This window comes from Papio anubis, chromosome 1 (genome assembly GCF_008728515.1).
Source record: "Papio anubis isolate 15944 chromosome 1, Panubis1.0, whole genome shotgun sequence".
Lineage (NCBI taxonomy): Eukaryota > Metazoa > Chordata > Mammalia > Primates > Cercopithecidae > Papio > Papio anubis.
This window is the reverse complement of record NC_044976.1, coordinates 92,442,296-92,464,091: the sequence shown is the minus strand read 5'-3', so window position 1 is coordinate 92,464,091 and position 21,796 is coordinate 92,442,296. Positions and strand designations below refer to the sequence as shown.

General features: G+C 42.3%; 1 pseudogene; it reads left to right on the top strand.

The window, feature by feature from the left end:
• Positions 1-9,519: 9,519 nt before the first annotated feature.
• Positions 9,520-21,796, top strand: part of LOC103886892 — a 28,521-nt pseudogene continuing 16,244 nt past the window's right edge.

Here is a 21,796-nt window from a genome sequence, read left to right as displayed (position 1 = left end):
TCCTTAAACAAAATAATTGTCAGCCAAGAATTTTATATGCAGCAAAACTAAGCTTCATACCTGAAGGAAAGATAGTCTTTTTTCAGACAAACAAATGCTGAGAGAATTTGCCACTACCAAACCACTACTATAAGAAATGCTAACAGGAGTTCTAAGTCTTGGAACAAAACCTCACAATACACTGAAATAGAAGCTCCTTAAAGCATAAATCTCATAGGGCCTATAAAACAATAACATAATGAAAAATAACAGGGTATTTAGGCACTAACTAACATGATGAATAGAACAGTACCTCACATCTCAATACTAATGTTGAATGGAAAAGTTCTAAAAGCTCCACTTAAAAGATGCAGAATGGCAGAATGGATAAAAATTCACTAACCAAGGATCTACTGACTTCAAGAGACTCACCTAATACGTAAGGACTCACATAAACTTAAAGAGGTGGAAAAAGACATTCCACACAAATGGAAACCAAAAGCAAGCAAGCAGGAGTAGCTATTCTTATATCAGACAAAACAGACTTTAAAGCAACAACAGTAAAAAAAGACAAAGAAGGACATTATATAATGATAAAAGGATTAGTCCAACAGGAAGACATTACATTCCTAAATATATAAGCACCTAACACTGGAGCTCCCAAATTTATAAAACAATTACTACTAGACCTAAGAAATGAGATAGATGGCAACACAATAATAGTGAGGGACTTCAATACTCCACTGACAGCACTAGACAGGTCATTAAGACAGAACATCAACAAAGAAACAATGGATTTAAACTATACCCTAGAACAAATGGACTTAACAGATATTTACAGAACATTCTACTGAACAACTGAAGAATATGTATTCTTCTCATCAGCACGTGGAACATTCTCCAAGATAGACCATATGATAGGCCACAAAACAAGTCTTAATAAATTTAAGAAAATTGAAATCATATCAAGTATCTTCTCAGACCACAGTGTAATAAAACTGGAAATAAACTCCAAAAGGAACTCTCAAAACAATGCAGATACATGGAAATTAAATAATCTGCCTTTGAATGATCTTTGAGTTAACAATGAAATCAAGATGGAAATTTAAAAATTCTTTGAGCTGAATGATATTAGTGACACAACTTATCAAAACCTTTGGGATACAGCAAAAGTGGTGCTAAGAGGAAAGTTCATAGCATTAAATCCCTACATCAAAAAGTTTGAAAGGGCACAAATAGACAATCTAATGTCACACTTTAAGGAACTAGAGAAACAAGAACAAACCAAACCCAAAACCAGCAGAATAAAAGAAATTAACAAAGATCAGAGCAGAACTAAATGATTATTCCTCTTTTTACCCACCATCTGTCTCAGATGCCCCGTTTCCTCCATTCCTTCAAGCTTAATGCCAAGCCCACTATATCCAGTCATTGGGGACACAGGGCCTCTGTCAGCTGAGAAATGAAACCCTGCTTCCTCCCCTGACAAGACGCGGACGGCTTAATTGTTAAATTATGAGCATTTCTTTAAGAAATAAACTGCAGGAAAAATGTCTTAAAGGGTTACATGGAAGATGTGTGAAGTATAGATCTCTAAACTTAAAAACAATCAGTGTTTCTTAGGTGCAAAAGAATCATCTGGAAAGTGACTGAAAAAATGCAGCTTCCAAGGCCCCATTCTAAGACAGTTGGCTGCAGGGGACAGTGTGAAAAATCACAGCTGGAGGAACACTGGCCCAGATGATCAACTGAAATGCTCAGTCTTCACACTTAAAAACAGTTTGGAGCAATGCTACATTCAGCTATGGAAGGGTTACTACTCCTTCCTCAGCCTGATGTCAGGTTCAAATTAAGCTTCAGATCGTCCATTTCCCCCTGCTGTTTGTCTCAGTGAGTTCTCTCTCAGCCTTGGAAACCTGGAAAGAAAACACCTTTTCCTTCTAACTTAAACATTTTGGTATCTGTGCTTTTGGAGGTTCTGAATTGATCTTGGGCCTTTCTTTGCCCTTCCAGTAGTGCCTCTGGCTACAAATTCAACATTTCTGTGTAAAAAGTCACTCCAAAGCTTAGTGACTTAAAACAATGACATTCATTTATTTTGATTATAAATCTGTAATTTAGGCAAGACTGAGCAGGAATGGCTTTGTCTCTGCTCTCCATGGTTTCAGCTACGGCTACTTAAATGGGAGCTGGAGGACCCACTTTCGAGATCGTTTACTCACATTGCTGGCCAGTTAGAGCTAGCTGTTGGCTAAGAACCCAGCTAAGTGTGTGAGCTGGGTGCTTTGGTTCCTCTCAGCAGGGGCCTCTCCACTCCACAGGGGCCTTGGGCTCCCTCCTAGTATTGAGGCTGGGTTACAGGTGTGAGCATTCCCAGGGAGCAAGGCAGAAATGCATGGCACTTTTATGACTTACTAGCTTTGGAAGTCACATCGTATGATTTCCACTATACTATTGTTTCAGGAATTCATAAAGTCCCACTCAGATTCGGGGGAGAAAAAGTAACCTCCACCATTTGATAGAAGAAGTGTCATGGTTACCTTATAAAAATAGTATGCAGATGGGAGATGCTATTGCAGCCATCTTTGGAAAGTACAACCTGTCACCAGACCCTGACCTGTTTTGTATTATGTCTGTGGGCTTTTCTTAAAAGCATTAATGATGCATATTCACTAGTTAATTATTGTTGGTTCTATTCCATCTCATTTTATCCTCTTCACAATCCTGTGATGTAGCTAGATCTTTTTGTATACATCCAAATATGGTTCACAGACATGTTTGGTATAGCTAGCACATTATTTTAAAAATTGTGAATTCTTACATAAGTATCTGAATTTCTGGCTTCTCTTCACAATCATAAGATTGAATAAATCTAGGCCAAGCTTTCCTCCTAACAGCAGTGAGCTGCAGCTGAGTAGTGATGGCTCCCTAGGTAAAAGCCTATCTTCTCTGTTTGCCACAGTCCCCACCACTCCCTGTTACCACTTAACTCATTACATTTTATGTCTCACAAGCATTTGACTTTGAGGTTTTCCACCTTAGAAAAAATAGGCCCAGATTCTACTATGGAAAATTATAATAGCCTACCCTTCATTTGGCATTTCCAAAGTACTTGCTATAGAAAGCTGCATTTTGGGGTTTCTTTTTTAATCCTCTCTCTCTTTTGGGGAGACCATCAGGTTGCTGTTTCTTGTTTGAAGGGCACCTTCAGCTCTCTACTGACTGCAATGAATGATATGCCCCAACTCCCAGAATGGCCCAGCTGCCCAGTTCTAGCCCTTCCCTTCTAAGCTGGCCCTTTTGGGAATCCCCAAGATGGAGCAGAACTATCCTTAATCCCTTGAATTTGCTATGTTCACTGCCTGACCAACACTAGATCCTTATAACTTGGAATTCTCAACAGGAGTAAGGGAAGCTCATACAGGGAGCACCAACGTCAAAGTTTTCTAACACCACAATCTTGCCTAGAGCCAAGTGTGCACACAAAGACCTCCTCTCTGGAAGATAAGTGCCCAGTGTTCATCCACTGTTGAGAACCAATTCTCAATATTCCTAATGTCACAATGCTCGCTTTGTCCTGTCAAAGGCTCTTGATTTTGTTTCCAAAATGTCAACAGGTAACTCTAAGTGTTGATTAAACAAGCAAGTGCATTGCCTAAGGAGAGCATTGGCTGCGCGGTCTTCATCAAGCCCATTAGAGAAGCTCCAGCCTGCACAGAAAGGATAGTCTGTGCCTGACCTGACTAGGCAACTCTGCCTAATCAGGACACTTTCTTCCCCTTTGGCTCTTGGGTTTTTCTTTGGCTCTTTCATGCTGGGAGAACTGCTCACCCTCAGCACTGCTGGTGCTTAGGAGTAGGAAAGGTCTGTGGTTTTACTCCTTTTAACCTTCTGAGTAGGCTCTGCCACCAAAGTAGGACATTCTGGGGCAGGCAGTTCCCCCACTTGATCCTGCTCCATCACATTCCATGTCCTCCCCTCATCAATAACCATAATCCTAAATTTTATGTTTATTCCCTTACTGTTCATTAGATATTTTACTATCTATTCTGGATACCTATTGCATAACAAAATGCCCCCAAATTTAGTGGTGTCAGTGTTTTTTTTTTATTTCTTTCTTTACAGATCCATTATTTGGGCAGGATTCTGTAGGGAAAACTCATCACCAATTCATATAGCATCAGCCATGCTGCTCAACTGAGGGCTGTTGGATCCACTTCTAAGATGACTCACTGCTGGCTGGCTGTTAATGCCGGGTTGAGGCCCTGGGGCCTTGGTTTGTCTCCACATTGGCATCTCCATGTGGCCTGGACTTCCTCACAAAATGGTGGATGAGTTCTAAGGGTAAACATCCCAAGATAGAAAACCAGGCAAGAGAGCAAAACTTGCCTTTTGTGACCTAGCCTCAGAAATCACATAGTGTCTATTAATTGAAGCAGTCCCAAATTTGGTCCCACCTGGGTTCAAGGGGAGGAGATACTGACTACACTCTCCTTGATAGGAGGGTGGTAAGGTTCTGGAAGAGAGATGGGACCAGAAATGTTGTTGTAGCCATTTTGGGGAAGTGCAATCCACCACAACACATATGTATGTACTCCTAGGCAATATGCTATTTAATTTTGCATGGTTTACACTTTATAGAAACATCCATACTGAATGTTTTTCTACAACTTTGTTCCCTCAACATTTATGAGTCACTTATATTTCTGGAGTTCATTTTTAGAATTGTGTAATATTTCATTGCAATTATTTGCTACAATTTAGTTGTCTGTTATTTTGTTGAATGTTTGTGCTTTTTCTATACGTTTCCAACCCTTTTTTTCTATATATTTATGCCTTTTACTATTTTGTACAGCTGCTCTGAACATTCTCATAGAACTTTGCACATGAGCCTAGGGCAAGAATTATCAACCAGGGTGATTTTTAGCAATGTCAGAGGCATTTAGCAAATGTCCTGCACATTTTTTATTTTAATGACTGGGGTAGGAAGCATTGATACTGACATCTAACAGGTAGAGACTATGGATGCTGCTAAATATCCTACAGGAAAGCCCCCTATAACCATTAGCTGGTCCAACATGTCAATAGTGCTGAGGTTGAAAAATCCTAGTTTAGGGTATATATGGAGGAGTAGAATTCTCTCTCGATGATAGGTATTCACAGTTTCAACTTTATAATACTAAATTGTTTACCCAAGTGGTTGAGCAAGTCTATACTTCTACCAAAGGGAGGCTCCACATCCTCTGATAATGTCAGTCTTCTTAGATTTTGCCAATTCATGTTTTTTTCCTTCTGAAATGCACGTTTGTATGCTTTGTCCGTTTTTATAGAGTACATTTTTATAGGATTGATTTGTAGGCATTATTTATATATTCTGGATACTAATTCTTTGTTGGTTGTATGTGTTGAAAATATCTCCTCCCAGTCTGTAGCTTATTTTCTCACTTCTTCCTGGTTCTTTTGATGAACAGATGTTCTTAAGCTTCATGTAGTTAAATCCATCAATCTTATACTATCCTTCAAGGCTTGTGATTTAGGGTTATTATTTAAGAAAGAATGTCCTGCCCTGAGGTTATCATTGCTTCCCAAGCCTGGCAGCATTTTGGGGTTTTATCTTTTCCAGCTGGCAAGACCTGGAGTTCCTCTTGCTGACCCCAGAGGTGCCTGGCCTTCCTTATCCTCCACTGTGTTTGCTCAGTCCTTATGAACACTCAGATTGTATTTCCTAATGTACTCCATTTTCTCTGTTGGGCTCTTTCTACAACCTCTCTAGCCCTCTCTACCCGGGACTGGACTCTACTGTCTCGGGGCTGGCCTCAAAATGAACTGACTTATCTGGAACCATAGTGCCCCACTTAGTATCAGCACTGCTGAAGATGTCCCTTAGAGATTAGCCATGCCAGGATTGAGCCCCAGTTGTCTACAGTACTTGGATGGTTTCATTTGCACTCATGTGGAGCATTCTCCTCTAGGGCTAAAATAAAAAATGGGGCAAAGCTGAAGATGCCAGGTGGTCCCCAGGAACATTGCTGCTTACAGGAGGGACACCACAAGATGAGCCTGTCTGCTTTAACCACATACCTTCTAGCCAGGCCTACCTACCCAGGGCCCCTCAGAGCTGACCATGATTAAAGGACAGCCTTGGTGTGGTCTGCTCCATCCAGGGAAATCATTCAGAGTTGATTTTGCTTCCTTTTCCCTCCATTCCTGTTCTGTCCACATCCTGACTTCTGAAATATCCTCTCTTCTGGATCCTTCTCCCATCCTTTAGACTTCACATTCATCTGGGTTTCCCTGGCTTTCACACTCAGTAAGGGCTTTGGGCAAAACCCACCTTTTGGTTCCAGCAGCTCCTGTTTGCCCCAAGAAAGACACCTTATCCTAGTTGAAGTCATGATGACCCAAACCCAAGGACCAAGATAAAGTTGAAGAGATACGATTCCAGGTTCCTAACCTGAACAGTTGTTGAGCTTGGGAGAAGATAAATCTTAAAGTGGGGAACAGGGAGAAGGTGAAAGTAAGAATCTAAAAAGCCAAACAGCAGGAAGAGATAGGAAAGTAGACAGAGGAGGATTTGAGAACCCAAAATGTATGCCTATGATGCAGAGCCAGCATGGGAGGCATTATAATGGCTGAGAACATGGGCTTTGTAGATAGGCGAGGATCTCCCAACCTTACTAGTTGTGTGACCTCAGGCAGGTTATCCTCCCAGAACCCTGTTTTCGTCATCTGTAAAGTGGGGCTTGTGTAATAACTTGCTCAATTGTACGAAGATTAAATGATGATAAATATGTAAAGCATTTGCATAGTATTTAACAGAGTAAGTGTTCAAAATGATGGGCATTATCAATATTAATTGATGTTAATATTAATGCACTAATGAACAGAGGACCAGCTGCCCGGTTCCTTTGTGGCTGTTCTGGCGCACACTGAGGGTCAGCAAATTATGGCCTGTGTATCGAATCCAGCTTATTGGCCATGTGGCCCATGAGCTAAAAGTGATTTTTATATTTGTAAATGGTTGAAAAAAAATCAAAAGAAGAGTATTATTTCATGTGTGAAAATGACATGAAATTCAAACTTCAGTGTCCATAGAGTTTTACTGGAACATAGCCATGGTTGTTTCTTTTGTATTGTCTTATTTTCTGCCTCTCCAAGAAAGTTTGCTGACTCCTGGCATAGGCCTAGTGGACTAGGGGCAGGTGCTTTAGTCAGCTGGACCTTGGAGAACTGGGCAATCTCCTCCACTCCATAGCTCTATACATGCTGGCTACCCTTTTCCTACTGGCCCTCCCCTGGGGTTCCAGAGTCCCTTTTGGTCAAGCCAACTCCACTTGACCCAGGGCATTGAGGTCTAGATTTCTGAACAATGAGCCAAATCATTGCAGAATCATAAGGGGAATCAAGACAAGGCTGTTTTGAGATTAAAATGAAATAAAATGTGTGAAAGTACTTGTAAATGCAAGGGATGTTATTTAGCAAATAATGGTTAAATAGTATCAGTGAGGTTTGGATGCATTTTATTCTTCGTAAATTTAGTAATGTATTTTATGGTCACTTTTAACAAAATGTATTATTAACCAGAATACCCTAATTTCTGTCCAGATCAAAAAAGATTTTAAACCAAATGAAACCATACACAATGCATGTCAAACCCACCCCCAAAATGGAGTTTTGAGCTTCTAGCCCTTTCTGCAAAGAAAATCCTGGCTCCTCCATCTTGTTTTGTTTTGTTTTTTTCCTTTCCTCTTTGCTTCCTGTTTACCATCTCCATTTTCTTTTCCATTCTCTGTGCTTGTGCTTTGGGCCACTTGATTGCTTTGGGTGGCCAGAGTAGAGAGCAGATGAATGTCATTGTGTTTGAAGAAGCCAAGGAAATGTGAGAGAAGAGTTTTAAGAGAATCATCAGCCCAGTGCAGACATATCAAGTGATGGTAAGAGTTGGAGTGGAAAGAACATTATGAGTCAATTCCTCAGTCCCTATTTTGGGATAACCAGGACTTGGTAGGAAAAGCAAAAGGAAGAGGTAGATGGCATAAGAATCAAAGATCATTTGTACAAAGGAGAGATGAGCAAATATTGGGCGAGCTAGGACAATGCTGATCGCCTCTGAGTCCCCACAGGATGTGGGAAAATGAGCAGCCTTCCATGAAAAAGGTGGCAAAGGAAGGCCACAGAGGAGTCCTCTAAGGGAACAGAAGAGAACAGGCTGAGGTTTGGGTGTTATCTACCTTAAGCAGACCCTGAGGGTGGGAGGGAATTCCAGGAGCAGTGGGGGATGAGGTCAGTGGGAAGGAGGTTGGAAACAATGTGGGGTTGAGAATGAAAAGACGTGTCCTGAGGGGTTTACCTTTTGGGTGGAGGCCAAGGGCAACAGGAACCGGAGTCACCTAGGATTAGCTGGTCCCAAATTGTAAATGAAGCACTGGGGTCAGGTTGTTCCCATCCTGGGACTGGGGGAGGAGGAAGGAGGTGGGCATGAGAGGCCCTGCTGGGCTGGAGGTGGGTATTGCAGCTGCCACATGCCATTCCCTTGCTGTAAAATCTTTTAGCAGAATGTCTGCTATCCAGGAGTACGTGCATTGGTAAGTTTGTTCTCATTTCCTGAACAACTTACGCACTAAGCAATTACTTAAAAGCGCTGAAGGAAAAGGCTCAAGTTTCTAATGACATTCTGTCAACATGACTAATGCTACCCTGGAACACCCTTCCCCTGGGTATCTGCATGGCTCACTTTCTTCTTCAAACAAGTTTCCCTCAAAGAGGGGCCTTCTCTGATCCCAGTACCCAAATAGCCCTACTCATCACTCACTATCCTCTTGCCATGCTTTATTTTTCTTCATTTTACTTATGTCCACCGACTCATCCTATATTTGTTTATTAGTTGGTACCTGTCATTCTCACTAGAATGTAAGCCGCATGAGGTTAGGAGTTTCCTTTTGTTCTCTACCCTATTCTCCACTGCTGAAAATAGTGCCTGGCGTATAGCACAGCTCAATAAACAGCTGTGAGCAAAGGAATTGATGAATGACTTGGCCAGGGCCAAGTCACTGGACCTCAGGAATGGCATCTTTCAATTAGAAGTTGTTGCTACTCTAATGATTTTGTTAACCATTAGGTGGCCTCTCTTCACCATGCTTCCTATACAAAAGTGAATTGCCTAAAACTCAGCACCTGCATTTCTCCCTCAAAGTTTTAGACAATAAACTCTGTTAGAAACTCAGCTGTTTGCCTTCACCACTCCTCCTCCCACCTTGCCTCCTCCCATCCTCCTTAACTGCTTTTTCTGATGTTGGCCAAGATATCAGAACCTGAGATCAATATCAGAAAATTGAGCTCCTACCGTGACCCCATACCAAAGCCTGAGGCTTTCAATAACAAAGACAGACACCCTCCTTTCTCCAAGAGCCTATATGTTGTGAGGGAATTGATAATTAAACATGGTGATTGTATAATGGTTTAATGAGAACCACAACAGGGGAGGTGCTACCTTCAGAAAGGCTTCCCTCAAGAAACGATACCTGAGTATTAAACTGCACAATGAGTAGGATTCAGCTGAGCAAAGAAGGGTTGGAGAAAAGTGGACAGCAGGGAAAATCCCTGATCCTAGAGAAGTGGGTCGTGTTGGAGGAGCCAGAACTGGCAGGTGGCTGGGAACCCAGTAGGAGGTGTGAGTAGTGGCTAAAACCAGGGCTGCAACAAGCGTTAGAACCAGATTATCCTAAGGCAAAAATAACTCAATTTCACTGCTGCTGCTGGTTTGGTTGGCCAAAAAAAAAAAAAAAAAAAAGACTCCATGATTTTAGTAATCAGATTGCTGGTAATAATATTGGTATTATTATTCTGACACTATTCACTATATATATTATAGGATAGAGCAAATAAGTAATTAGGCTAATGTTGATAGAAACCAAGATTCTTCACTATAAAAGAGATGCAAATATAAAATTTTAATAATTAGTAAAAATTCTATAATTTTAAATTTGAATAAAATATATTAGTGTTAACTAATGATACATTTTCTTATCTTAAAACTGTTTTCTATCTCTGATTAAGAAACAAGACTAGTCAAATGCAGTCCATGCCCCTAGTACCAGTTTGTAGTCTCTAAATTATGTTTCCCACCAAATGGAACCAGGATTTCTTTCAGAAATGGATAGTCCAGAGGAGGAATTGCACATGAGACTGAAACATGATATACCAGATAGTGAGGGAATCACTATCAGAGATCCCTGGGGTCGTGTCAACAGGACTCAGAAGTCAACTTGTCAAGGCTCTCACTTTCCACAAATGGGACAATGTAAATATGAATAAGAATAACTAAAAAGGACTGAAATCCACATGAAGTCTGTTGGAAATTCACAAGTTTATAATGATGTTCAAAAAAGATAAATAAACACCATTGTTCACGTTTGGATGATACAGGGTAACTCATTACTCTGAAAACAGGAAAGTAAAGAAAAGGAATCTACATTTGCCATATAAATTGAACCTCAGGGTAACCAAATGGTAGAGGAGGGAATGTTTCTTTCTATAGGATTATTCCAGCCAATAATTTAGAAATATTGGGCCCGGTGTGGTAGCTCATGCCTGTAATCCTAGCACTCTGAGAGGCCAAGGCAGGAGGATTGTTTGAGCCCAGGAGTTTGCCACCAGCCTGGGCAATATAGCGAGACCCCCATCTCTGTTAAAAAAAAAAAAAATTAAATTAGCCAGGCACAGTGGTGCATGCCTGTGGAGGAGGAGGAGGAAGGAGGAAGAGGAGAAGGAAAGAAGAGGGAAAGAAGAAGAGGAAGAGGTGGAGGAGGAGGAGGAGGAGGTGGAGGACAAGGAGGAGAAAGAGGAGGAGGAGGAAGAGGAGGAGGAAAAAGAAGAGGAGGAAGAAGAAAGCAGAAGAAATATTTGCAAGCTCTTAAAGAAATAATTATTCTAGGTAAAAATAATTGTATTAGTTTCCTATGGCTGCCGTAACAATGTACCACAAACTGGGTGGCTTAAAACAACAGAAATTTATTGTCTCGCAGCTCTGGAGGCTGAAATCAGAAATCAAAATACTGAGAGGGCTGTGCTCCTCTGAAGCCTCTAGGAAAGAATTCTTCCTTTTGTTTGCCAGCAAGCAATCCTCAGCATTCCTCTGCCTCACTCCCTCCTCTGCCTCCATGGTCACATGGCTATCTTCTCCCTGTGTCTATCTGTGTTCAAATTGTCCTCTTATAAGGACTGAATCAAGGCCCACCCTAATCCAGTATGACCTGATTTTAACCTGATTCCATCTGTAAGAACTCTATTTCCAAATGAGGTCACGATCACAGGCACAGCATTGGTGGGTAGTTAAAAGTTCAACGTATCTTTTTGGGGAACACAGTTCAACCCGTAATAATCATCACGGGCAGCCTAGATCACAAATAGGAAGACATAAGACTTTATATATCTTCTGACAGAGTGTACCACCCATTGGCAAAGAATTGGACATAAATCAGAGTAAGTCTAGATCTACCTACCAATTTACAGGAAGTAGAGAGTACAGAAAGGCATGTTAAAAAATACCACAGGCAGTAGAATCAGCAAGATCCAGAATGTGGGAAACTCTACAGAACTAATGACCTGATTTCTTCAAGAAATAAATTGCAAGGAAATTCCAGGAGAGAGCTCTGTAAATTATAATAAAATGGACATAATAGACATAACAACCAAATACAATATATAGATTTTGTTTGAAAATTTCCTTACTAGATATTTAATAAAATAATGGCTTATTGACAATTTAAAAAACAATTATATTGTGGTAATGTTTAGAAAGGGAAGAATCTTTAACTTACAGTAATACATTTCCTCAGATAAAATGGCATGTTTGGGGGTAGGAAGACAGTAGGGGGTGGGTTGGGTATGAAACAAAGTTAGCCAAGTTAATTAATGACACTTGGTAGTGGGGACATGGGGGTTCATTATATTATTTTCTCTGCTTCATATGCAGACATTTTCTAGCCTAGAAAATTAAAAAGAGTTAACATGCAGTATGTTTAGTTAATGCTTCTCAGCTTGGGAAGTATCAGAACCTGCCTGATACTGCTGGAGATACCTCCCTCCCTCAGCCTCACTGAGATCTTTTGTTCTAGATACTTTCCTAGGAAATTGAGTTTCTCGTTTCAAGCTTATTCACTGCAGCTTGATTGCTGATGGAGATCTTTTGTTTGTTGGAAGCTCCTGGCTAGCTGACAAGAATATTTTTCATTAGGCAAGAAAGGAATTTTTCAAAACTGCTTTTATTATAAAAATCCTATGTACATACAGAGTCAAAAAGAAAATTCAAAAAGTGCAGAAAAATTAAGTGGTTCTATTTCCTAGAGTCTTCACTGCTTCAAGTTTCTTGTGAATTGCTCCAGACATTTTTTCTAAGCATATACAAAAATAAGCATGATTTGGACCTTACTGTAAGCCTAAGTATGTTTGCAACTTTACTTTTTTCCACCCAGCAATGTATCTTAGAGACATTTTCATAGCAGCAAATATACATCCTCCTCTGTTTTATTCCATTATGTGGAAAATTGTATTTATTTCAAATTGGTCCCTGAATGGCAGGCACTTTTTTTTCCAGTGATTTCCTCTTAGAGATAATGCCGCCATGTACCTTCTTGAAAACATATAGAAAATGAATTTTTTAAAAAATATGCATCTCTTAAGAAAGCCCTTCCTTTATCCTTCCAGTTCAGGACAGGAAGCGCCCTATGATAAGAAGCAAGCACACAATAAACCTCCTGGACCTGTCCACATCACCCTGTGATTCACCAGACACGCAAGCACTGGGCAGGTAGAGGCTGGAGTGGTCAGGAGCATGCCTGGCTCCTGCTGCCTCTCTGTGGAGAGCACCTCTGTGCCTCTCCAAGAGCACCCGTGGCCAAAAGCACACAGCTGCCCCCAGGCTGAGGGTGCTTGATACACCCCTGAATCCCCTCTTGTATGATGCCCAAGCCCAGGAGAGAGAAAAGCATCAGCACCATGAGATTCACCTGCCTCCGGTCGTTAGATAAGTTCACAGGCACTGGCGTTGAAAGATTCTAGGACTGAGGGATGTTAAACTCAATTAAATTTACCTGGACGCAGCAATTGCTCAGCTGGTGATGTGTCCAAGTTAAGAAGCTAAAATGCTAATGTGTAGCACCAGTGCCTCTGATGGCTTAGCGGCTTCTCTGAAAGTGGGTAACCAGAGTAAGCTTTTATTTTAGCTTACTTTTTAGCTTACTCTATTTTGTTTAAAAATGTGGTTTGTGTTTAATCCTCTGGAAGTCCTCTGTGTCAGCATGGCTTTTCTTTCCTGCTGTGTGAGACTTTATACAAGACATCTCTTGCCAGATTTTGGAATTCCCTGGCAAGGAAGAGAGGCAATTTGAGTAACCTGGCCACAGACAAATACATTTCACTTCAACAAAGCTTTTCAGATGTCATTGAAGATGTGTGAGAAACCAGATAGAAAGCTATAGAAAATGCTCTTTGAAAAAGTATTCCCTCATTGACTGCTTAATGAAGCTCTTGCCATCCAATCTTCTGAATGGGATAGATAACTTTGGGCCGTTGCTTTGCCAAGGAGAGGTTTGTTAGACCATAGGGACAGGGCTTGGGTGATGGTCAACTGTCTCAGTACAGGCTATGTGGGGCCTCCTTTACAGCTTGGACAATAAGTATCAGGGCTAGGGTCAAAACGTACATAATTTGGTTTGCTTGTCTTTCTTTCTTTTCTTTTCTTTTTTTTTTGAAACGGAGTCTCGCTCTGTTGACCAGGCTGGAGTGCAGTGGTGCAATCTCGGCTCACTGCAACCTCCGCCTCCTGGGTTCAAGTGATTCACCTGCCTCAGACTCCTGAGTGGCTGGGACTCAGATGCATGCCACCACACTACTTTTTGTATTTTTTAGCCCAGCTAATTTTTGTATTTTTAGTAGAGGCAGGGTTTCACCATGTTGGCCAGGATGATCTCAATCTCCTGACCTCCTCATCCACCCACCTCGGCCTCCTAAAGTGGTGGAATTACAGGCATGAACCACTGCGCCCGGCCGCTTGTCCTTTTTTAAATAATGCTCATGTGCCTGTTTGAAAAGTCTATGCAGGCTTACATAGTCTCTCCCTGAAGAGTGTATTTTGGAGTTACTCCTGATTGCTGTTAGCTTCCTTTGTGAAACGTGGCCGATTGATAGTTATTGGAAGAAAAGCATATGGTTACTTTAAAGGGACCAACAAAGTTTTTGATCATCTGACAACTTTGATGTTTCAGTAACAGCATTTGGCTTACAAATAAGGCTACTCAGAAATCACCGTTTTAGCGGGACTTGAGGAGGGGATTCAAGTGGGCAATAGAGAAGGAGTTGAGTGGAAGTCCTATGAGGCCAACACAAGAGATGTAGGATGAGCTGGCTAGAAGGAGAAGGCTGTTCTGTTTTATATATATATAATAAGCATTAATATCAAGAAAACAAAAGAAAAAAGAGCTAATGGAGGTGCGGTGGCTGGGGTGGGGGAATGGACTAACCTAAGAGGTACTGGTCAGGCTGGGACAGAGCTTTGGACACAGTTCACTGCTGATTCCCAGCACCATGTGGAAATCCAGTCCTAGACTTTATAGGCACTGGGCACTGGCTGATTGTGCAACTGGAGCCTGGTCCACGACTTTCATGAGCAGGAGCCAGTCACCAGGTTTCATGGGGTTATGGAAATAAATCCTGACCAGAAATCAAGTGGATTAGGTCCCAGGAGACAGACAGTGATTCTTAGGAAATCATCCAGGGAAGCTTTCTGTCTGCCCCCATCCCCTTCCCACCTGCACAGGGGTGTCCCATTTCCTGTCCAGTCTCCCTAAACAGCATTTATGTTCTGAACTAGTTCAGCTCCATAGAGAAGCTTTTGTTAAGCATTCATTAGCTTGTAAGATATTTTTTTCATCTGTGAAATTCCCTCAAGTCTTTTGATATTGTCAAGTGCCACAATGATTAGTTTGAACAACTGTGACTTTCAGCTGCCTGAAGACTTGTTATGCCATCCCTGTGGATTGTAGATTCGAACTCAGGCATCTTTTAGTCAACAGGAGGAAACATGAGAAAGGGATGTAGGGTCGTCTCTCCCTGCCTTTGGGGTCTGTAAGCTACAACCTGTTTTTCCTACTAACCTATCAATCTTCTAGTCAATCTTGATTCTAGTTCCTGTAAACAGATCAATTTCCTAGAGAGATAGAATACCAGGGTGTCTGGTTTAGGAGTCAGAAAATCTGGGTTCAGTATTGTCCCTACCACCAATGACTATCCATGGCCCTTCAGCAAATCTTTCAGTATTTCCCCATAAGTAAAAAAGAAGAAGTTGATGGCCATGTATGGTGGCTCACACCTGTAGTCCCAGCACTTTGGGAGGCTGAGGTGGGCGGATCAAGAGGTCAAGAGATCAAGACCATCCTGGTCAACATGGTGAAACCCCATCTCTACTGAAAACACAAAAACTAGCTGGGCATGGTGGCGCATGCCTGTAGTCCCAGCTACTCGGGAGGCTGAGGGTAGGAGAATTGCTTGAACCTGGTAGGCGAAGGTGGCAGTGAGCCGAGATAGCGCTGCTGCACTCCAGCATGAGCGACAGAGTGAGACTCCATCTCAAAAAAAAAAAAAAAGTTGGATCAAGATGCACAAAGATTTCAATAGCCCAAAAGGAAGAGCTGAAACTAACAAGATTATATTTAAAACAGTTAGTTGCAGAGATAGATGCTGGGAAAGAGCTAACATTGCTATTCCTGTAGAAAGGCTCTGTTGCCCAGAGCTGAATGTGAACCAAGAGTGAGCTATGGCTGCTGGTATAGCTCACCATCACTGGCAGCATTGCTAGAAGCTAGGAGGTTAGAGGCCTGCTTTACTGTGCCCTGGTCTGGCCATGGCATGTCCTGCCCCCAGTCTCACATTTGCCTCCAATCCTCGCTCCAACTTGTAGTCAGTGATTTTTCTTAAAATCCAAATTTGATTGTGTCACTCCCCTGCTTAAAAGCCTTCAGTGGCTCTCCATTGCCCTCAGCATAGAATCTCATACAATGTCCCTTGTGATTTGGCCCCTGCTGACATCTCCAGACTATCTCTTGTACTCCACTGATCCATGACCCTCACCTCTGATGAGGCTAGAACAAATCATATTTCACTTCTTCCCTTTGAAATGCCTAGCCTTCCACTGACATTATGAGAGGCGTAATAACTCACCTTCATGCCAAGGGCTGCCAGGAGGAAGTGGGATATTATTTGCTCTGGCTGCAGCAGAGGGCGCAAATAGTATCTCTGGTGGGAGGGAGATGGATATGGTGCAATCTTAGAAGCAGCTTTGGAAAATGCTATGATGTGCTATATTTGGGTACATTTGGTAGAGGAAGGGTGTACTGTGGAGAAGGGATGGCTTCCTGGTGACCCAAGGAGCGACCTGGCCCTAAAAGACCTCAGCACCATCTCTGGAATGTGGTTGGAAGGATTATTGTGTTGAGTGAGGTGTTCATATAGATAAAATATTAAAGATCCTGCAAAATATGGATGCTAAGATCTGCAGGTCCCTGACAGCTCTAAAACACCACACAATTTAGAAAACTAAACAGACATTCTAACTTATGACTTATTTTCCTTAGCAGCTTCTGGGTATTTACCTATTCCAAATCTGCCCTTGATGCCTGGTTCACTTCATTGTTCCACTGGGAAAGGAAAAAGGGACATAGAAACGTTATATAACTTGTTGTAGTTTTTGCAGGTAGCAATAAGAGGTAGAATCTTAATAGGAAACAGAACTCTCAGTTCCTAGGCACTAAAGCAGATGCTTTTCCAGGTCCCTGATGACTTCACGTGCCAAGTTGCCCTATGTCGTGTCTCTTACCATTTTGCCTGAATTCTATGTATAAAGTTCAAGAACACAACTCTGACAGGGTGACTGTGGGTATGGGTTCTGGAATTAGATTGCCTGTGTGACCTCAGAAAAAGTCACTTAATTTTGCTGTTTCTCCTATTTCAGCTTATCTTAGTTTCCTCATCTTTCCATTTCTCCATCTAGAAAATGGATATGATAATGGAATTAACCTTGTAGGGTTGTTATAGGGATAAAATGAGAACACAGTACATGGGTATAGTAAATGCTTAATAAACATTAGCTGGTATTATTAGTACTAGACAAGGACTGGATTGGAAATAAAGATAATTGATTTATCATTCCCTTGTGAAAAGTATAGTACAGTGGTCTTCAGACTATTTTCTGTGTAACCTCAGAAGTTCCTCAGAGCTTCCACTGAGAGCCTGGACTGGGTTTAATGGGTGAGAGATGACACCACTGACATAGATGAAATAAACGGAGTGGGAGTATGCACCAAAATGGTGCTCCTGTGCTGCTGTCTGTGGTCCTGAAATATAATTTGTTAGTAGGACCTAGTTAATTCTCTAGAAAACTGGTAGGTACTCTATTGCCCCATGCCTTTCCTCCCTTCTCAATAACTCGTTGCCTATGAGTAGTTCTCCCACCAACTACTATTTGGATAAATTGTTGATAACCTATTGAAGCATTAGTTTCCTTATATTTTAATATAGGTATTTTCTACACACTCCCTCTGTATGTTCATGGGGATGCTCCCAGGTTATGTGCCATCCTATATATATAAACTCCTCCCTCAATGCCTGCCTGAGGGACATAGTCAGAAAGGGGCAACATACTGGCAACAAAATATGTTTGCCTCTGAGCTCCCTCCTAATAGAGTCACTGGAACCCCAAGCCCACTGAAGGCATAGCCTAATTTCTACCTGCAGAGTCCCAGGGGGCCCACACAGATTTTTAGCAATCATTCAAGTTTTTCTGAGGCCAGGATCGGGATCAGAGCAGAGGCATTCTCTGCACTGTCTCCTGGTGGCCTACGTGAGCTGTCATTGCCTCTGCCATTACTGATGCTATACCTCCTTTCTGGTAGTCCTTATGGTGGGGACAGGGCAGGGCACTCCCCCAGCAGGGTCACAGCTTTTCCGTTAGATGCCTCAAAGTATTCTCTTGCTGTTTCAACTTTAAATCTTCTCGACCAAGGACTTGGGATTGATTTCCAGTGGAGTCTGGGCCAAGTGACAGTTGAGCCACCTTCTGTCCCTGACTATCTTGCTGAAAAGCCTTTCCCCTTTCTGTCTCATAAGCCCAGACAGTGCAATCCATCACTGTCCCAGGATAAAGTCCAGCCTCCACTGGGCCTTCCCCAGGGAAGACAGAGGGGATGCGCTGCTTTTGTCCTCTTTCTTGATGTCAGGGTTTTTATCTCACATCCTGCAGCTCAGCTTCATTCCCAACACCCTCATCAAATAACTCTCCTGGTGGCCCACAAGTGGGTCTCCTAAGGGCATCCTGTCAGCTGGACTCCCTCTGGGATCCCCAATCCAAGATATGAAAGTTCTGCACCAGAGGAGTCCTCCACATTGATAGAGTGTTATTATGAGGAAAGAGTTGGAAAAAATTTTCCTTTCCATAGATTCACAGAGCAGAAAAACACTCTTGGTGTTGATTTGGCCCATCTTTCTGGCTCCAAGCGGGGTTAAACTCAAACAATGAATCTTTAAACTTAGAAAGAGAGGAAAACACCTCCTAGAGATTGCAATGCAAAAATACTCCCTTATAAGTTGTAGGGTTTTTTTTTTCTCCTAGTGGCCACACAAGTTCTCTGGTGGTGCAATTTGAGTCCTTTGCCTGTTGTTCTGTCCTCAAGGGGAATCAGAGAGAAGATCATAGTCTCTTTAAGTATTTCCATCACATTGCATTTCTCTCTGGCTGAGTTCTTCTCCACCCCCCTCCTTCACACACACACACACACACACACACACACACACACACACACATTCCTACCCACACATTTAGTCCTAAACTGTAATCACCTGTGTCCGACTTGGCTCTTGGAAGTGAAGAGGGAGCCCTGTGTTTGCAATACCATGAGCATATTTTCCCCAAGAGCTGCTTATGCAGCAATACAGAAATTCTCACTGCTCTGCCTTTTAATTAGTTCAGGGAGTTGCAGCCTAACGGTGTGGGTGTGCTTGCCAGCTGTGCTTTTCGGGAAGTTGTATGTCTGCTGCTCCTTCTCTCTCCTCCCCAGGGTTGGGAAATTATAGACCCTGCCCTCTTTACCCTGTAGAACCCCAGATGCTCTAGGGCCTTTTCCGGCCAGTGCTCAAAGGCCCTTGGGAACAAAGGCGGCGACACTCAGATCTCAGGTCTTGAAACCTGCTGTCCTTGAGCAGGGTGGCAGAGATGACCTTTGAACTAAAGGGATTATTTTCATCTGTGACTATTCAGTCCCCTCAGGTTACCTACCGCGGAATCAGTGCTTGCTGGGGACCAGAAGAGGGATTTTATGGCTTGAGGGGTACCTGCATCTCTCCCAGGCAGCGCCTTGTTTGTTCTACAGGCTGCCAGATACCTTATCTCCATGAAATGAGAGGCCTCCAGCATCCTCTCCTGCCCCACTTCCTGCAGTATCTCTACTTCCCCACATGGGCCCTGGGCTGGCTGCATGGCTGAAATTAAATCTCTCATTGCTGCTGTCTTTTTAATTAAACTTTTTTTCCCTTCATATTTTGTTTGTGCATTCTCCCTCTGGGTGGTCACATCACACTCCCGGCTCCAGTTTTAAGTTCTCCTGGTTACCAAGATTCAGCACATCCCCCTCCTTCAAAGGGTGGGTGATAGTGTTTTTCCTGGCATCCTCCCACAGACACTTTTCCAGCTCAGCTGCGTGGCTAGTGCCTGTCTGATTTGCCCAAATGGGTGGTGTAGGTTTCTACCACACAATTTGAACTCAAACCCATCACTTATCTCAACCTTGGGCATGGATTCTACTGTTCGTTGCTTCCTATTTATATACCTGCTTTTTGTTGGGCTGTTGTACACACACACACACACACACTCACTCAGTCTTTTGAGCAGAGCTTCTGCCAGCCTTCCTCCTTGGCACTTGGCTTCTCCGGCACAACGTCTCTCTGCAAATGGGGTGATTCGTTGCTGCTCTGGCCATTGACTCTAATCCGACAGACCTGCACATAGCCACTTGCTTGCCACGTAGTCCCAGCACATCACATTGATTTTCACCAAGTGTACCTCGGCAAAGCCTGAAGATAGGTACCAGCCTTGTTATGTTCATCTTTTTCAAGGCCTAGACTAAGGCAGAGCACAAACCAAGAGGCTCAGAACTCTTTGATAAATGATGTTTTCCACGACTAAAAATATATGCTTTTGTAACCCCTATCTAGTTTCAGAAGATCTGCCTAATTGAAATGTTGTCTTGGATGCTATATTTATTTTTCAAAATAGCAAAGTAAATGAAACTGTTATTTTCATTTAACCCATTTCCTGTTTGCCCCGAGAATACTCTTGCTTCTAATCATAATGTAACATCACATATATTTCTGTTACATTAGGATTAGAGACAAGTTCTGCTTAGAAATAACTCCAAGAATAGTTTTTATATTTTATTTTCATACTGAAAATCAGATTTCCTTCAACCTCAAAGAGCGTGTTTATGTAAAATTGCTGGCAGTGAGTTGCACTTTTATTTTCTAAACAGGAAATGGGTTAATTTTCAAAAGGCGTAATACATTTGTATGATTTGAAACACAAAAAGTATAAACTTTTTTGGGGGGGGGTCAAGGTCTTACTCTCACACAGGCTGGAGTGCAGTGGTGTGATCATGACTCACTGCAGCCTCAACTTCCCAGGCTCAAGTGATCCTCGCACCTCAGTCTCCCAAGTAACTGAGACTACAGGCACGTGACACCATACCTGGCTAATCTTTGTATTTTTTGTAGAGATGGAATTTCAACATGTTGGCCAGACTGGTCTGGAACTCCTGTGCTCAAGTGATTGCCTACCTTGGCCTCCCAAAGTGCTGGGATTACAAGCATGAGCCATTCTACCCAGCCAAAAAGTATAAATACTCTTAGACAGCAAAAATGCTTTCTCCCAGTCTTGTTCCCTTCTGCCCAGTTCCCACCCTGCCTAGGTAACTACTGTTCTTGGCTTCTTGTGTTTAAGATGGATCTTGATAGTCTCGTACCAGATTCAAAAATCAGTCAACTACTTCAAAAACAATGATATACTGGCTACTTAAATAGAAAAGGAGGCTTCTTTTTTTTTTTTTTCGCTCTGTCACACATTTGCCGCTTAGGATTGAATTAACTGCCCTGTTCCCCACCCTGAGAGCTATATAAATTCTATCCTAAACTTTTTCTGTTTCTGACAGTCTACAACGTAGCCTTTGTTGCACTATGAATTTTTATCTCAGCCATCTTTGTCTAAGTTTCTTTGTTTCAATGTCTTGAAGCTTAAAGCAGATTCCATTACTTGGAAGCTTAGTGAATTGGCCCCAGTTAATCAGATAAGCACTAAATAAATTCCCTGGAAACCTCCAACAGATAGACTTTAAAAGATCCAGCACAATCGGTTTATCCTGACAAGATTACAGCTGTGATACAGTGAAGATGGAGGAGACTCTGGTTATCTGAATAACTTGAAGTGGACTCTAAGGAAGAGGAAGGCATCAGGAGTGTGGACAGGCAGCCATGTTCAGGCTCAGGCTGGATGTGTGCTGTGGCCAGTACTGGCTCTGGATAGCGGTCAGTAAACCAGGCAACAAGAGCCCAGCATTCCTGCAGTCAGAAAGAAAATTCACCTGGGAAGAGGGACCTTTAGAGAGCTCTGGCTGCCCACTTCCTGGGCGCTCTTGCCTCTCAAGCTGGAGGAAGGACCCCGGTAGCTCAGTCATGGTCAGCACCGTCTCCAAGACTGCCCCAAACACATGCACATTTAGTG